The 16,151-nt window shown below is 52.5% G+C and overlaps 1 protein-coding gene across 1 annotated transcript in view; it reads right to left on the bottom strand.

Annotated features, from left to right (window-relative positions):
• Window positions 1-14,839, bottom strand: part of CORO2A (coronin 2A) — a 45,237-nt gene extending 30,398 nt beyond the window's left edge. Inside the window, exons 1-2 of the mRNA XM_068666378.1 lie at window positions 14,684-14,839; window positions 13,662-13,896 (exon numbers count right to left, since the gene is read on the bottom strand). The gene's annotated coding sequence lies outside the window, so the exon portion shown is untranslated. The remainder of the gene's footprint in view (window positions 1-13,661; window positions 13,897-14,683) is intronic.
• Window positions 14,840-16,151: the final 1,312 nt, after the last annotated feature.

The raw sequence follows: 16,151 nt of genomic DNA, 5'->3' as shown, positions 1-16,151 counted from the left end.
CAGAACCCTGCCTTCTGCAAGCTTCCTGCTCCTCCTGGTTCCTGTTTATTATTTTTTCCTTCATCCTAATTGATAGCTAAAATACCAAACAGCCTCAGATGTCAGGGAGAACCCTGCAAAACTTTTCTCAATAATTTCTCAATTTCACAATTATCTCGTTTTGATAATTGTGTGGTCGCATAAAGCTTCCTGGATGGTTCCCTCGCCAGGTGTACCTGCACCTTACTGCAGACAGGTGCATCCAGTGCGTGCTCCCAGTGGGGCAGCACTGAGCGTTTGTCTGAAGTCAAGATAAATGCCACGTCCTGCTACTCACTGTCCTCCTGGCTGTGTCACCAGCAGTTTCAAAACAGCAGATCGTTCATGTAAAATCTCATCTGCAGCAGGAGGAGAGCTCCTGTCTTGCCTGTGACTTGGGGATCTGGAGCAACACCCAGGCGTCCTGATTACAAACCAGCGAGCCTCCTGTCGTGACACATCCTCTCAGGCCACACAGCACCGAGCTGCTCCTCCTGCGGAAAGTTGAGGCTGCAGCGATGCAGAGGACAGGCTGCATTACACCGCTGTCTGCGCTGGGTTTTGCTCAGCACACCAACAAGTGCAGACGTACTCGGACCCCGCCTGGATTATTTCTGCATGCCAGGATGGAGCCTAACCTGACCACCAACACCAGTGTGGTTGTATTAGTTTGAGGACATGCTTTAGCCTCTGCTGAAACAGTATTCCCACATGGACAGGCCTGGAAAGCCCAGTGGTAATAGCAGGACAAGTAATAGTGCCCTGCAGTGCATGGAAAGCTCTAGAAACCCAGAGAGCTATCGCAGATCACATTTTGCATCTCAACAGATAACACTATTCACCATCAATCAAATTTTTTTCCCCCCTTTAATTTCAAAACATAAATTCTCTCTTCCTGCACAGGAATGGAAGGGTGGGAATAGCTACTAGAGGGGACTCTGTTCAAGCATGGAAAACTTCAGCATTTCTGCCAATTTGATTGCTTTAGAAAGTAATTTATCATCCACTGCTTAGGTCCAGCGTGTCTGCTGGTTATTTCCCTGCAGCTGACCATGCAGTCGGTGCCTGGCCATCTGCACACAGCAGCCAAGCCGTATGGTCCTGCTGGTCTGCGCTAGGCAGCTCGCTTGCCCCTGTACGTGGACTTACTGCAGGCACGTTACTGGCTGGCTTCCAGTCCCCCACCCTCACCCGAGCAATGTTTTTTGCTAACCTGACTGATTCGAGGCGCTCAGGTTTACCTTTCAGAGCTTGCATTTTTTTTTATTTTTTTTTTTTTTGCTAAAAGCCCGCCCACAGGCTTCCAGCCTCCCAGTTTTAAAAGGTACAATGAGTACACCCCTCAGAAAGGGAACCCTGCAGGCAAACCGAAAATGCCAGCGCTATCTACAATTTGTAAGAGACACACACATGAAAGAGCCTCCTGCCTTTGCAGGTGTTTTATCAAGGCTCGTGTCAAACCACTGCTCCGAGACAAACCCAGAGCTCGTGCTGCCCACATCTCCTGAATCGGGTGCTCGGTAGGCACGGGCCCTCCTGCTCCTGGCCCAGCACATCTCAGCCCTGCTGCACCAGGGCTCTGCGAGCCGTGGAGCTGACGCTGGGCCCCCCTCCCAGCTGGGCAGGCAGGTCACACACCCCGGCGCACCTCGCCGTCCAAATTCCACCTCCGCTGAGTCAGAGCGCTATCACGGAGAAAGTATCGGGAAGAAATGGCTTTGGTTCCAAAGTCGACCAGACAACAACATGGTGACGCAGCAGCCCCAAAGCTTTAAATGCCAGCTGTATGTGTCACTTCGGACACAGCCGCAAGCTGAGGGGCTGTGGATTTATTGCTCTGAGAGCAGTACGTGGCACAGACAGAAAGGCCCTCGCCTCCTGGTTCATGGCCACAGATGTGCCTTTTCCTACAACAAGGAGGACCATGGCCTGCCTGAGGTCCCTCCACCCCAGCATAGAAATGCAGACGCTGTGTCCTGTGGCTGGAGGTGGGTGTCCCAGCATCCAGGCCCACCAGCAGGAGCCTTCACAGATGAAACATGCATCTGCATTGGCAGAGAGCGCCGCGTGGGGCTCCGTCACTGCAGTGCTCGGTTTTCAAAGCGTGTCTTGGCATGCAGACCTCACCTCAGACACTTGAGCCCCTTCGGGGAAGCAGTTTAAGTTCTGTGCCACAAGAAAACCAAGTTACGGGTGAAGTCTCACAAACAGGACCAGTCTGGCAGGCAGTTTTGTATGAATAATGCATTAAAAAAAAAAAAAAAAAAAAAGCTATATTGGATGGCAATTGTTTGTATACAAGAAAGGAGGAGAAGAGCCATTAGCTAAGTGATCTCACATTCCTCGATTTGCTTTATCAATCTCGGTATTCAGGAAAAAAAAAAATAAAAAATATTCAAGAGTAGTCCAGGCTCTCCAGTGAATCAACAAAACCACACAAAGGACTGTACCACTTCCCACAGCCTCCGGGCTGTGCATTAGCTTTTAGCAAAGGTATCTACCACATGAATAATGCAGGACATCCTCCAGAGCATCTGTACTCCAATCCATCCACAGCAGCAAATAAAAACCTTTCAGCACGCCTTTCTGTCAGGCAGCAGGACCCTTTTACAGCTGCTCAGAGGCATACTCTAGGAAAAACAACCCTATCTGCCACACTAGCTGGAAGCCTTTTAAACCAGCCAGCTGGGAACCAGCCGCTAAATCAGCCATCCTGAGGGGCCCTGATTTTATCAATTGCCTTGCCCTTCTTTGCCTTTTGTTCCTACAGGATCCACACCCACTGTTAGAGGGCTCAGATTAAGGGTTCGGTGCACTTTTGGAGAACCACCCATGCTCCCCACTGCCTCAAAATGCAGCAGCTCACTGGCTGCAGCCTGCCCGAGCTCCTTCTCCATCCCTGCCAGCCGCACAGTGCATGCACATCATGCCTCTCCTGACACTGTAAAGCAGCCCCAGGATCAAAATACCCTTCCCTGACACTGGGGACGCAGGCAAAAAAAAACATCTCCAAAGCACCCCTCAGCCATCTGTGCAAACCCCTGGATTGTCAGAGGGAAAGCAGGCTACAGAAAGCAGTGCTTTGTACATGTCCATCCCTAGCACCAGCTTGAGCATCGGTCTTCTGTGGGAGCACAAGGGTCCCTTCTCCCCAGGAGCACACCAGGAGCCATGCGACCTGCTTCTGTCACCTCCAGCCTGCAGGCTAAGGGGAGGACTTAATGCTGGTGTGGGTGGGTTAGGGTCTGTGGAGGTGGTGGTGGTGGGACAAAGGGACAACAGCTAGCAAGATCCCAGAGGAAACTGTACGCCAGAGATGGAGATCTTTCTTTGGAAAATCCAGCTCCAAATAACCCTGCAAAAATATTAGCAGCTCTGCCGTGTGGCAAAAAAATACTTAAGTATAGTGCCCTGGAAACCTGGGTCTGAAAAAAACACTTCTGCCTGTAGTATAAACATTGCACAAACACAGAGGCCATGAAGTGGAGGGTGAAGAAGTTACTCAAGAAGGAAGTGAGCTGTTTCCTCATTCACAAAACAGTGAGGCCTGAGCCCTCCTCCAGCTGAGCACAGCCCTCCTGCCCCGTGCTTCTGGTGCCTGCTGGCCAGGGCTGGACACCAGCTCTCACACGTGTCCCTGGGAGGAGGCATCATCTGCATGGACCACAAGCAGAAGGGGGTTCCAACAATTTTCCTTGCCCCTTTCCCCAGCTAAAATATCCATTTGAACCAGGGAAGGAAAACATTTCACAGAGGCTTGGCTCATACTGAACAGGAGGAGAGCAGCAGCACGCTGCAGCCCTGCACACACAGTCAGGGCTGGTACCACCTCACCTCGGAGCATCTTTCCAGCGAGGGGCCCCAGGCAGCCTGCCAAGGGCCAGGGACATAACCAAAGCCTCAGACTCAGCAAAATACACACTGAGCAAATTTTATTCGTGGTAGGAGGTACAGCAAGTACTGCAGACTTCAAAATAATTTTAAGCACATATGGCCAGGGATGGGCTAGAGCTGCCAAGAGTGAAACAAACCCATTCTCTATAATGCACTGTAGAGACAGCAAAATCCCAAGCACAGCCTTCCTGGGTGAGCTTTCAGCTGCATTTATATGCAGTCACGGTGGAAACCCCAATGGACTCCCCAGGGCAGCCAGAAATGCGCAGCAAGGTCGAGGATAAGAGCTCCCCGAAGGTGGCACAGCACTTCCACATCCCCACCACCTGGTATTACTCCGTGGCTGTGCTCATCCATCAGGCTGGCAGAGCAGGGAGATGGGCAAGGGAGCACATGTGCCTCACAGAAATAGCTCAGCCAGGTTATTTTTAACTGGGTCATCCCAGCACAGCTAGCAGCAGAGGCCAGGAGCAAGAAGAAAATCCAAAAAAAAAAAAGGAGAACTGCCGGGGCAACCACAGCCTCAGGCAGCCAGCAGGAGGCTGCCACAAGAAAGCTCAGGCTGTTTTGGGTAGGATGCCCCAGCACATTGTAAAGAGAAGCCGTATCATGAAGAACAGCCCCCACTGCTTCAGGGAGCTGCTGCAAACCAGGTGCAGAAGTCGACATTTGTCTTCGCCCAGGTCCATGAGGGGCTGTGTTCACCTCAAGGACACAGAGAGGCACAGGGCAGGCCATGCGGCCTGCAGCTTGCACGGGAGGCCACAGGGCTGGGAATTGCCACAGAGGGACTGTTGACAGGTCCTGGACTTCCCAGAAATGACTACAGACAAGCATCTCTTCTAGCCTGAGCAATAATATGATTCACCCGGTGGCCCCGTCGCTGCCACCCTGCTGCCAGCAGTGCCTGGAGCTCCACGCCCCAGCAGCTCGCTCCTCGCACCCAGGCACGGGGAACTGCACATGAATTCCCCCAGGCCATGGGAGAAGTTGTTTCACGGATGTTTGTAAGCCAATGTCAGTCAGAAACCATGCTGAAGAGCAGGGCCCACCCTCTGAAGAGCAAGAGGACACTTTTGCTCCGTTGATCGACCTCCCCCTTCACCAGATGTCCCACGTTTGCTGCACGTGGTGCCCCTACCCTGAAAGCTCTGACAGGAAAGATGAGGCACTGAGGAGACAAATCGGGCCGGTGAACATGTTCCCTAAGAACCACAGTGACCCTGAAACTCAGCTCCTTTTCACTGCGCTTATCGGAGCTCCCAGGAAGGGCAGGAGGTGAGCTGAGTGAGGCAGAGGAGGGGGCCAGCCCGGCCTCTTGGGAGAGGGAGCCCCTCCTTCCCCTGGTTTAGCTCCATCCACCAAGATAGCCTGTGTACTCCACCAGAAAGATAAAGCCAACTTGCCTGCATTCTCCAGAGACAATACCCTCTTTCACTTTGCTGGTTACCTGGGCAGCAAAGAAAATATTATTGCTTATCAACTTCCTTGTGAGTACTAATGTGCTGCTGAATTCAATGAGAGGGCAAATTCCACCTCACAGAGCTTTTCTACCCTGGCAAGAACCTGCTCTGTTACGAAAGAAAAGCAAATACAACAACCCCGTTTCGAAGAGCAATAAAAACTCCAAGCCCCCTCACCCCCACCAAAAAGAAAAACTCAGCGTAAAGAGGAAGTGATGAAACGCACGAACTTTAAGAGACATTGCCACATTTCTTGGCAGAAAGGCAGCCTTGAAAAACTCATCACCTGACCTTCTGCAAGCTCAGCAGTTTCTCCTGAAACCCGAACACTGTGCCCTTGCTCTTCTGTTTCACAGGAAGAAGCTTCCTGCTGTCCAAGGCCAGGACAGCCTCTGAGCTTCAGGAGCCACAGCTCAGTTCCCCATTGAAAAGCCACAGCCGGGTGTCAGGAGCCTGCCACCTTGTCTGAGCAGCAAAGCTATCACTGGTTTGGGGGATTTGGCCACCTTCAGGGAATCCCAAGGCCTTGGTTAGTGCCTAAAGGAGTCCCAGAGGTTACAGACCTTCCCAAATCTTTTCTGCCTAGCCAAAGAGCTGTGGGTGCCACTAGGGCCGGGATGGGTGAGGAAGCATGAAGCGGCCAGCGGGATGGTGAGGCAGGGGAAATGCAAGTGCAGATGTTTCTCCTGAGTTCTGGGGGGGCTCGGAGGCTACATACTTCAGATGAATGTCTGAAAACGCAGCCCTTACTGGAAGGCAGGAGGGCTCAGGAGAGTTACTGCAGCCTGGCACACAAGGAAAGCACAAGCTGAGAGGCAAGGGGACAGCCTACAGGGCCTGCCCTCTGGGAGTCCCCAGTCCAGCCTCACAGCAAACCTGCCCACAGCCCTAAATTAGGGCAGATGTGAAACCGTCCAAGGACAAAGGGTCCCACCTGCCTGGTCCCAAGGCTGCACCATCATCCTGAGAAATAAGCCTTCTCAAATGTCTGACCTACTTCCCTCCAGCTGCAGCCAGCATCCTTTTCTTCTTGTTACACGGTCACTGCCAAGAACAGTTTGGCTCTGTAACTCTTCCAGGAGTTGTATACTACTATATTCTACTATTGGTAAATCAGTTTTTGGCAGCAACAAACACAGGTACCTAGTGGAATAGAAAAAAATAAAACCTGCCATAGATTTCCAAGTCATAAGCCAGCAGCAAAGGGAAACATTCCCTGCCCCTCTGGGAACGATGACAGCAGGATCTTGTTCTTTGAAAGGCAGCCAGCAGCATCAGAGGTCTTCTCTGAAGCCCAGAGGTGCAGAGTTCTTCCCCCTTCCTTACAGCATCATCTGCATAGAAAAACATTCAGGGTGCCAAAGAAAAAAGAAGTGGGGGGAGCTCTCCCACACACACATAGTACCTGTGGAATTGATTTATTATTCCAGTTGAGGCTTCTCTCTTTGTTGTCTGAATAGATTGAAATATAATATATATGTTTATATATATTTATTTTATATAATTATTTATATATTTTATATATTTATATATGTATATAGCCATAAAATAAATCATATACATTTTATATATAGGGTATTTTTTTTATGTGTATATATATATATAAACATATATCATTCAGTTGAGGCTTTTCTCTTTGACTGATTAAATCAAAATTGACATCTCTCTGTTCTCTGGAAAATTCCTCACCCACTTTTGAGCTCCCTAACAGTAGGACCCATTTATCTGAGGCATGGCAAGCCAGCAAGAGTGCGTGGCAAAGGCGGGTGTAACAGACGCAAAGGCTCTCTTCTGCCACATCTCAAGTCTGAAAATCAATTCACCATCGGGAGCAGAAGTAGCCAGTCCATTTTAACTCTTTTCAGCTCTTACTCCAGCTTTGATTTATGCTGGCTAAGTATGAGGGCTACCTATGTTTTCCCTGCCAGAGAAATGAGATGCTGTGCCCATTCACTCACCCACTGGGCTTGGCAAATGCACAGTGCCTGGGAAATCAGGGGCATTACTCTGAGCTTGATCCATCAGAGCAGGTGCAGGAGCAGCGTTTGGTTCAGACCAAGAGCACACATTTGAAGCAAATCTCCTCATCATTGCCATTTACCACGCTCCAGCTTGCATTGCAAAGCAGTCTTGCAGCATGCAGAGAAGATGCACTCTGGATGAAACTAAGGGTGTTCCAGGATCACAACTCCATCTGTTGATGGGGTAAACTGTTAAAATTAAAGCTTTCAAAGTTCCTATGGGTATGAAGTCCTGGAACCACCTGTTTCATGCCACAGGTCTACTTCTCTTGCACTGTACACGTGGCTGTAGTTAACACGGAGATGACCGAGGTGAGCTCAGTCACTGCACGCTTTTCCACACACACCTCTCTGTTTGCCCTTCAGCCGTGCCCATCTTCAGATGTGACTGTTTTCTTGACCTCCTCTCCTCCAGGTAATGCTCTCTTTGACGTTGTTTTTGGGTGTAACTCCACCTCTGATCACTTCCTTCAGCATCACCACCCAGCCACTGCTCTCCTCTGTGACCAGTCCCCTCTCCACAGCTCCCATCTATCAGCAGTGAAGACCAGCCTCTCTTCCCATATAGCAGTTTATTTCCTACGTGCTTCACTCCTGCCTGTGCCCAGCTCTTTGAACATCTCCCCTGGCACCAGTTCTAACCATTTTCCAGCTCTGTCCTCCTGCACCACCTTTCTCCAGCCCTCCCAGCTGAGGAGCACCCCGAGCACAATGTCCACACTCCAGCTGAGCTCCACCCTACAGGCTTCCTCTCTCTCTCTCTACTGCTGTTGCTTTCGAAACCAGACTATTTCTCCAGCTTAACTGATATCCATACCAACAATCTTTTCTCTGCCTTTGAGTCAGCTCTGGGCATCTGTGCCTTAGGGATTTTTTGAGCCAAAGGCTTATCTGTCTGTTTAGCCAGCCCTAATGGATTTTCCGCCTGCAGATTCATCTAATGGCTTTTCTTGAACCACATCCTCAACATCCTGTGTCAATGAGTCCCAGTGTTTATCTGTATCCTGTAGTTCCTGGGCAGTGATAAACAGAGGAACAATCGCTCCCTATCTGAACTCTCCATCCCATCATCCTACCATATGTCAAAGGCCACATCTCATATCCCTCCTCAGGCATACCTTTTCCAAGGTAAACAGCTGTCCCAGTGCTGCCTTTTCTCCTGCACTACTCCGTCCTCAATGAGCTTGCAGAAAGCTAGCGTTGCATGAGGCATTCATGACACAGCTGCACAGTAGGTGTATCCAGACAGTATTTGATCATTTGATCATTTCAAAGTGCCAGCAGGAAAAAAAAAAAAAGGAAAAAAAAAAAAAAAAAAAAAAAAAGGAAAGGAAAGGAAAGGTTGCACAGCCCTTGAAGTCTGGCTGTGAATTAAAGCAGCATTTGAACTTCTGATATAATGCAGACCAGGCAGCTTGGAATGTCATTTCCATTCCATTTTGCTTCCCTAGGCAGCAGAAACAAAGACTGTCTGTGTAAAGAAGAGTGAGAAGAAAAACACTGGGTAGGACACACTGGGCAACGCTGCACCTGACAGGGTATGCAGTGTTCCCTGGGCGACTTAAATGCACTCATGGAACTGTGTCTGTGTTCTCAGGCTATTCAGCACCACAGAAAGTCTTCAGGCTCCAGGAAACTTCTGCAGGCTGCTCAAAGCCAGAAGAGAGTCCAGTCCCCACGTCTGCTCAGAGAGAGACAACACCAAGCAGGAACAGCCCCATAGAGAGGTACCTGAGCAGGCCTGAGGGCTGCAGGTGGGACACGCAGGGTGCCCTGCAATGCCAGGGAACTCCAGGCACAGGTGGGAGAGCAGGCAATGACACAGGCAGATATGGCAGTAAAGAAAGGGGCAGGATTTCAGGAAGAGCTCAAAATTTAGAAAGAAATTCCAAAATTCCTTTGGAAGACTTGTTTTTCTTCAGGAGTTTAAGGTGCTTGCACATTTCCAGACATACATACCAAAAGACACCATGCAATCATCTGCCCGTGCTGTCGGTGGCCAGTGACAGCAGAGCCCCACAGCACAGGCAGGCAGAGACCACAACTTCCAAACCCTCACAGTTGAGCCTGACTGCAAGACAGGCAGGAACAAGAGTATAAACACTGCTATACTATTTAAATACATAAGTCACAAGCTGTCTTGAAGTTACAAAAAAAAAGAGTTCATGTTGCAAGTCATAATTTCAGGGAAGGAAGAACAGGTATGATACATGAAAACTCCTCAGAAATAGACAAAACTGTGCACAAGATAATGACTTCAGTTTCACTGACTTCTCAGAATGGGAAGAAAGAGAAGGTAAAGAAATTGCTGCTTCAGTTCCCTCTTTACACTTCAAAAAGACCTGATCTTGATTAAGCTTAAGAAGTCCTCTTCCACTAACAGCCCACAAAGGGCTGGGCACTAAAAGCAAGTGCTCAGCACTAAGAGACTCCCCAAACTAGCAGCAAGAAGAGGTTTATTGAAACATTCTTTGAAATATTTCAAAGAATGGATGACCACAATGTTCCCAAGGACAGACACCCTTTGATATTTTTGCCTCCATCCAGCGGACAGACCCACAAGCAGATGCATGTGCTGTGGCAGAAATTTAGGGATTGCAGCCACTCTCTCAAGTTCAACACACAGCAATACACTTAGAAAGATGCATGGGAGATAGGGACCCAGTATGGGTTTTCCTGATTTAACTCCTTGGAACTTTGCTTCCTAATGGCATTTTCATTTTTTTTATTTTTTTTTTATTTATTTATTTTACTGTCCTCACAGAGCCACAGACAAATTTAGGCTGCTAGGGACTTCTGAGGGTCCCTAGCCCAGCTCTAAGCCCCTTGCTCAGGGCTATATCCAGGTGTGTTCTGAAAATCTCAAAAGGTGGAGGTGCTACAAGCAAGCAAAATACCCTTGTAGCCATTCCTGTCCAGCTAATAACTCTGGCCTGAGTGTGACCTCTGCAGGATGTCGCCTACTTCCAGAGAACGCTGCTGTCTGTGCTGGATGGCATTATTTAGAAAATCACCTTGTTCAAGTTGCTAGCTATCTATCATCCTGTAAAGCTCTCCCTGTGATTCGCCACCTCTGCTGCTGAAAACACAACTAGCTCTCGTTTTTTCCGAATAATAACTTCTGCCTCCAGCTACTGGATCTTGTTCTGGTTTGTCAATCAGATTGAAGAATCTGTTATCTAAAAAGATACATGAGATTTCTGAGGTCTTTTACTCTCCACACAAACCCAGAGCTCACCAAAACACAACCTGGATGCCAATGAAGAGGAAAGTGTTGACTTTCCACCTGAGGATTTACCCCTCTCAGTGGGGGGTTGGGCTGGGATTGCTCATTTGGGGGATTTGTTTGCTTGGCAGGCTGCACCAGACCCATAGCTATTGCACAAGGCTTAATGTATGGCAGGTGGCACAAGTCTCAAATAGATGCGAGGGGCCATAAAGCCAAGCCCTTCAGACCCCGGCTAAGCCTTTAAACAAGTGCCATGATTTCTAAAACTGTGAGGCACTGAAACTCCTATTGATTTCTGTGGAAGACGTCAGATGCCAGGCTATCATTAGCAAAATCAATCTTTTCAATTAAGACTTCAGGCATCAATTACTGACATCAAGACCTCTGCAAATTCGAAGAGAAACATGAGCCACCACCACCACCGGAGTGGGAGGGGTGAGGTGAGAGGCTATGATCCTCCCTGACTGTAAGGAAAAAAGCCTCTATGCATAGGAGGAGCCAGATGTTATGAGAACAGGAACTTGAAGCAATGCTATTCTGATTTTGTTTGTGTTCCTCTGTGTATGTATTTTGGTATTCAAATTAAATTAGAGAAAATGGCAGAGGAAAATAATGCAAACTAATTACATTTAAGTAGACGTTAGCAAGACAATCTTTGACTTCTTCTATCCGTCTACTGCAATTAAAGAGCCGTCTGGGTTTTCTGTGCCTATTACCCTGCAATTTTGTTGCCAGCACAGGCTCCTTTCAGGGGGCAGATAGAATGGAAGAAACCAGAGGATGACAGGGAATATCGGTCCTTCCTGACATCTTCCGTGTCACCAGACAGCGTTTCCAACAACATCAATACGAGGTTCCTTAGAAAGGAGCGCAGCAGCCGTGCCAGCAGCTCAGGCACAAAGGCAGCTACACTTTCCTAAGGGTTTGTGTTTTTTTCAGGTTTGACTCACGGGAAGCAGCGGTTCAAGGGTGCTTTGGGCAGATGGGCAAACATGCTCCATGGCCACATTAGCCCCGGGTGTGGCTGGAGCAGGACAGGCAGCTTCAGGGGAGATCTGCCACACCTGTCCCATGTCTGGAGATGCTCCAAATTCACCTGCTGCATCAACCATGTGCCAACCCACAGCGAGGGCAAGGTCAGAAAAAAAAGGTGCTCATCTACCAACACTGCCCCTGGCTCACCTAAAAGCCACGATGGCATCCAAAGCTCTCCGAGCCTGCCAGGGAGGGTTTCAGCCCTCTGCACCATGACATGGAGCATGGAGGGTAAAAACCACGGTGTGTGTAGAGCCAGGACTGCCTAATTTCTGCTCTCAGGACCAGGCCCTGTACTTGGCTCCTGCCTGTGCTCTTTTTTCCAACTGTCAGCCAGGAGGCTGGTCTCGTATTCACTTTCACAGGTGTAACCCTGACCCAGCAGCCTTGGCTCGCCTCCTCTTCCTGGGAGAGCCTCTCCCCTGGTGCTGCCTCCTGCGGCAGGAGCAGGACGGAGTTCGGCCTCCCCTGCTTCCCTGGGAGTTATCTAATCGGGTTCCCTGGACTTTGCCTCGAAGTCTGCCATAAAAATACCACAGACGCCGCGAGTTTCTGCTGCTTCTCCTTCCTTATAATCCCCCCTCCGTGACTTTGTCCCACCAAGGGGAGGGAGGCAGTGCAGACATGGCGCTGAGCAGAAGGACACCTCCTTGCACCTGGGAGCTTCCGTGCTTCCTGGCACAGAGACAAAGAGCACGGCAACCCTCTGGCCCTGAGAGAAACCAAACCAGGGCACAAAGGATGCTGCAGGGGGAGAGGGATGGACCGAGAGGCCCGGCTCTGGGCTGTGCGGTGTGAAATAAAGCTGTTCATGAGGGAGAGGGGGAACAGGGCTGGGAGCTGCAAGGTGTTCCTGCTGCGGGCACGTCCTGGCCCTTTAGAAAGAGCTGTGCCTGGCTGAGGGTCAGAAAGTCCTATTCAAAGCGCCTTGGGAACAGCAAGCGTCAGCATCACCCAGAGACAGCCCTGCAGGGCATATTTTCCAAACGAAGAACTGCTGGCAAGCCTGTCATACCGCACAGGGGAAATCCCTGGAAATACTAGGCCAGTTTGGCTCCCGCTCGCGAGCCTGCGTAGCCCAGTGTGTGTCAGCACCCCCCCGGCCCTCGCAGCCTCCCGGATGATCTCGAGGTCTTTATTGTTTCATCCGTGGAGGGGCAGAAGGTGCGCCAGCCTAATTGCCTGCCCCAGCCAGCTCTCTGCAGCCACGCTGCACCTGCGGGAAGCCAGAAAGAGGAGAAATCTCCTCGCCACAGCCTCTCCGTGGCATGGCAGAGGAACAGCAGGCTGCCTGCAGCCCTGCCTTGTGCCCTGAGGTGCTCAAGTGGAGCATCGGGCCTGGGCTGCCGGGGGCAGCCGTGCTGGGATGGTCTCCTTCCACCCCGTTTCTTGTACAAGGCACACTTCTGTCACCATGCCACATCCCATGAGGGTCGTCCCCCCCTCACAAAGTCCCTGCTGGGGAAAGCAGGGCCCACCAGGCTGGGCAGGTGACACAAAAACAACAGAGGAGCACACAATGCAACACACAGCACAAAATCCACCTTAGTGAGGCAGCTTTGCCTCACTGCTGAGCATCACCTTCCCTTCCAGGCGTTTCCCAAGGCCTTCAGGTCTCTGCCTACACCCCCCTGCAGCCCCAGGCACCGGGCAGCCCCGAAATCCCACAGGGAAGTGACAGTGGCCCCGGTGCAGCCCCCATGATCCAGCAGTAGCCCCCATGCCAAGACTCACAGGGAGGCAAGCCCCCAGAAACCCACCACGGAGCCAGACAACCCCCTCCACTCATTATCCAGCCACTAACAAATTTAACAGGCGCAGAGAAGTTTGCAATGCTGTCCGATGTCCCCCAATAAATCTGCTCGCAGGGGGGCAAACCAACAGGGACAGGCACACGGGGCTGCTCTGCCTGCCGGGAGGGGAGGGCAGGAGGAGCCCGAGGCAGAGCCCTGGCGCAGGCGGCGGGGCTGTCTGGCTCTGTGACCAAATGCCCGTGGGTACCTGCGCCTCCAGTTTCCCCGGGCAGAGGCAGATGATGGGGCTTGAATTGCTGCGGTGGCCTGATGGGTTGAACGAAGGTGAAACACCCCTCGCTGGTGGAGTAACAGCTCGTCTGCAATGATGCTAAGCCAGCAAACAGCCTCGGCACCGAAGGAAGCACCTCCTTCTCGCCTTGTCTCTCCGGGGCGATCAGCTCACACCTCTATCTCGCCTCCTGAAGCCTTGCTTTAGTTTCCTGAAAGGCAGACACGAAAACATGAACACCCTGCGTGTCTCCATGAGTCACTCCCTATCTCCGATCAAACCGCAAGGGATCAGGGCTCTCCAAAGAGGGCACAGCCGGTGGCAGAACAAAGGGAACAACAGGGCTACGCAGGATGATCCCATCCTTTGTTAACCCTCCGGGGAGCCTGCCTGGGGAAGGCAAAAGGCGACCAACACCCAACCCACCCTCGCAAGGGCTGCCTGAGACCTCTGCAGAAACCCCTTCCCTACAGCACCCAGCGCTGGGTGCCCCGGGGAGCCCCCTTTATGGGGGCTGCAGGGGGCTGTCAGGGGGCCGGGCACAGCCGGGAGGGCACCGTTCCCCGCGGGGGATGCTCGGCGAGGCGCTGCCCGGCGGGGGGGACCTGTTTGCAGGGCGCTGCACACCCCAGCCTGCCTCCTCCTTCTCCTCCTCCTCCCTCTTCCAGTTCAGCCTCGCCACCAAAACCCTCCCCACGGCAGGGGGCAGCCCCCAGCGCCGGCAGCCCGGCTGTCACCCTGCCCTGCGGGCTCCCACCCCAAACCCCCCGACCCCAGCACAAAGCCACGGCTCCGCACAAAGCTGGGTGGGGCCGCACCCTCCCCAAAACCCCCCCCTCAACCCCACGCGATGCTCCCCACACCCGTGTCCCCGTTCCCCCCGTGTGGGTGCCGGGGCGGGGGGAGCCGGGGGGATGCTGCAGGTGCCGCGGCGCGCCCTCCCCACGCGTGTCCCGGCCCCACAGCCCACCCCAGCACACCCCAGCCGGGTGTCCTACCTTGCTGCTGTCGGCCGGGGGTCGGGCAGCCCGCAGGCTGTGCACATGGGAGCCGTGCCGAGCCGTGCCGAGCTGTGCCGAGCCGAGCAGTCCCGCCCCGGCCCGCCCCCCGCGCCGCACCCCTGGGTGCCCGGCGGAGCCAGGGCTGGGGCAGCTCCCCCGGGGGTGCTGGGGAAGCACCGGGCAGGGCAGGGCAGGGGCACGGGGGGGCAGCCGGAGCCCCGCAGCATCCTCGCAGCAGTGCCTGGGGTGCTCGGCTTCCCCACCGCTCCCTGTCGAAGCTCAGGGCTTCAGCCAGCCGAGGACCTGCTGTGTCTGAGGCTGCAGGGGACACGGCCAGGGCGGCTGGCCCAAATGGGCCGCGGGGATGTCCTGTGCCGTGGGGTGTCGTGGTTAACAAGGAAACTGGGGTAAAAGAAGGAGGGGGGGGGGGGGGGGGCACGGGCTGGCGGTGTTTGTCTGCCCCAGGAGCTGTCAGGAGCCATCACAGAATCACAGAATTTCTAGGTTGGAAGAGACCTCAAGATCATCGGGTCCAACCTCTAACCTAACACTAACAGTCCCCACTAAACCATATCCCTAAGCTCTACATCTAAACATCTTTTAAAGACTTCCAGGGATGGTGACTCCACCACTTCCCTGGGCAGCCTGTTCCAGTGTCTAACAACCCTTTCAGTAAAGAAATTCTTCCTAACATCCAACCTAAACCTCCCCTGGCACAACTTTAGCCCTGTCACCAGGCACGTGGGAGAACAGGCCAACCCCCACCTCACTCCAGCCTCCTTTAAGGTATCTGTAAAGAGCAATGAGGTCACCCCTGAGCCTCCTCTTCTCCAGGCTGAACAAGCCCAGCTCCCTCAGCCGCTCCTCGTAGGACTTGTTCTCCAGGCCCCTCACCAGCTTCGTCGCCCTTCTCTGGACCCGCTCAAGCACTCGATGTCCTTCTTGTAGTGAGGAGCCCAAAACTGAACACACTACTCGAGGTGCGGCCTCACCAGAGCCGAGTACAGGGGGACGATCACCTCCCTAGCCCTGCTGGCCACACTGCTGCTTACAGAACCACCGGATTGTCTAGGCTGGAAGGGAACGGGCCGTGCTCTCCTGGGAGGGGCTGACACCTGCCTGCCAGGGGAAGCAGTGAACAGATTCCTCGCTTTGCTTTCCTTGCACGCACAGATTCTGCTTTACCTGTCGAGCTGTCTTTACCCAAACCCACGAGCTCTCATGCTTTTACCTCCTCTGATTCCTCAGAGCTAGTTTGGGTGCTGACAAAGGGAAGGGTTTTGCAGCCCCCTCCCCTTTGCAGCCTGTGCCTGCACAGCAGGGACTGTACAGCGGTGTCCTTGCTCTCCGTCTTCTGTCCTGGGACTTCTCAGCAGGCTGTCAGCAAGGACCTGGCCACTGACAGAGGTGGCTGGTGGCAAAGAGCACCCTCGGACAGCACTTGTTGTCCTCTTGTAACGTCCTT

The sequence above is a fragment of the Anas acuta genome, chromosome Z, assembly GCF_963932015.1.
Source record: "Anas acuta chromosome Z, bAnaAcu1.1, whole genome shotgun sequence".
Taxonomy (NCBI): Eukaryota; Metazoa; Chordata; class Aves; order Anseriformes; family Anatidae; genus Anas; species Anas acuta.
The sequence above is the reverse complement of the archived record's forward strand: the minus strand, read 5'-3'. Positions and strand labels throughout refer to the sequence as shown.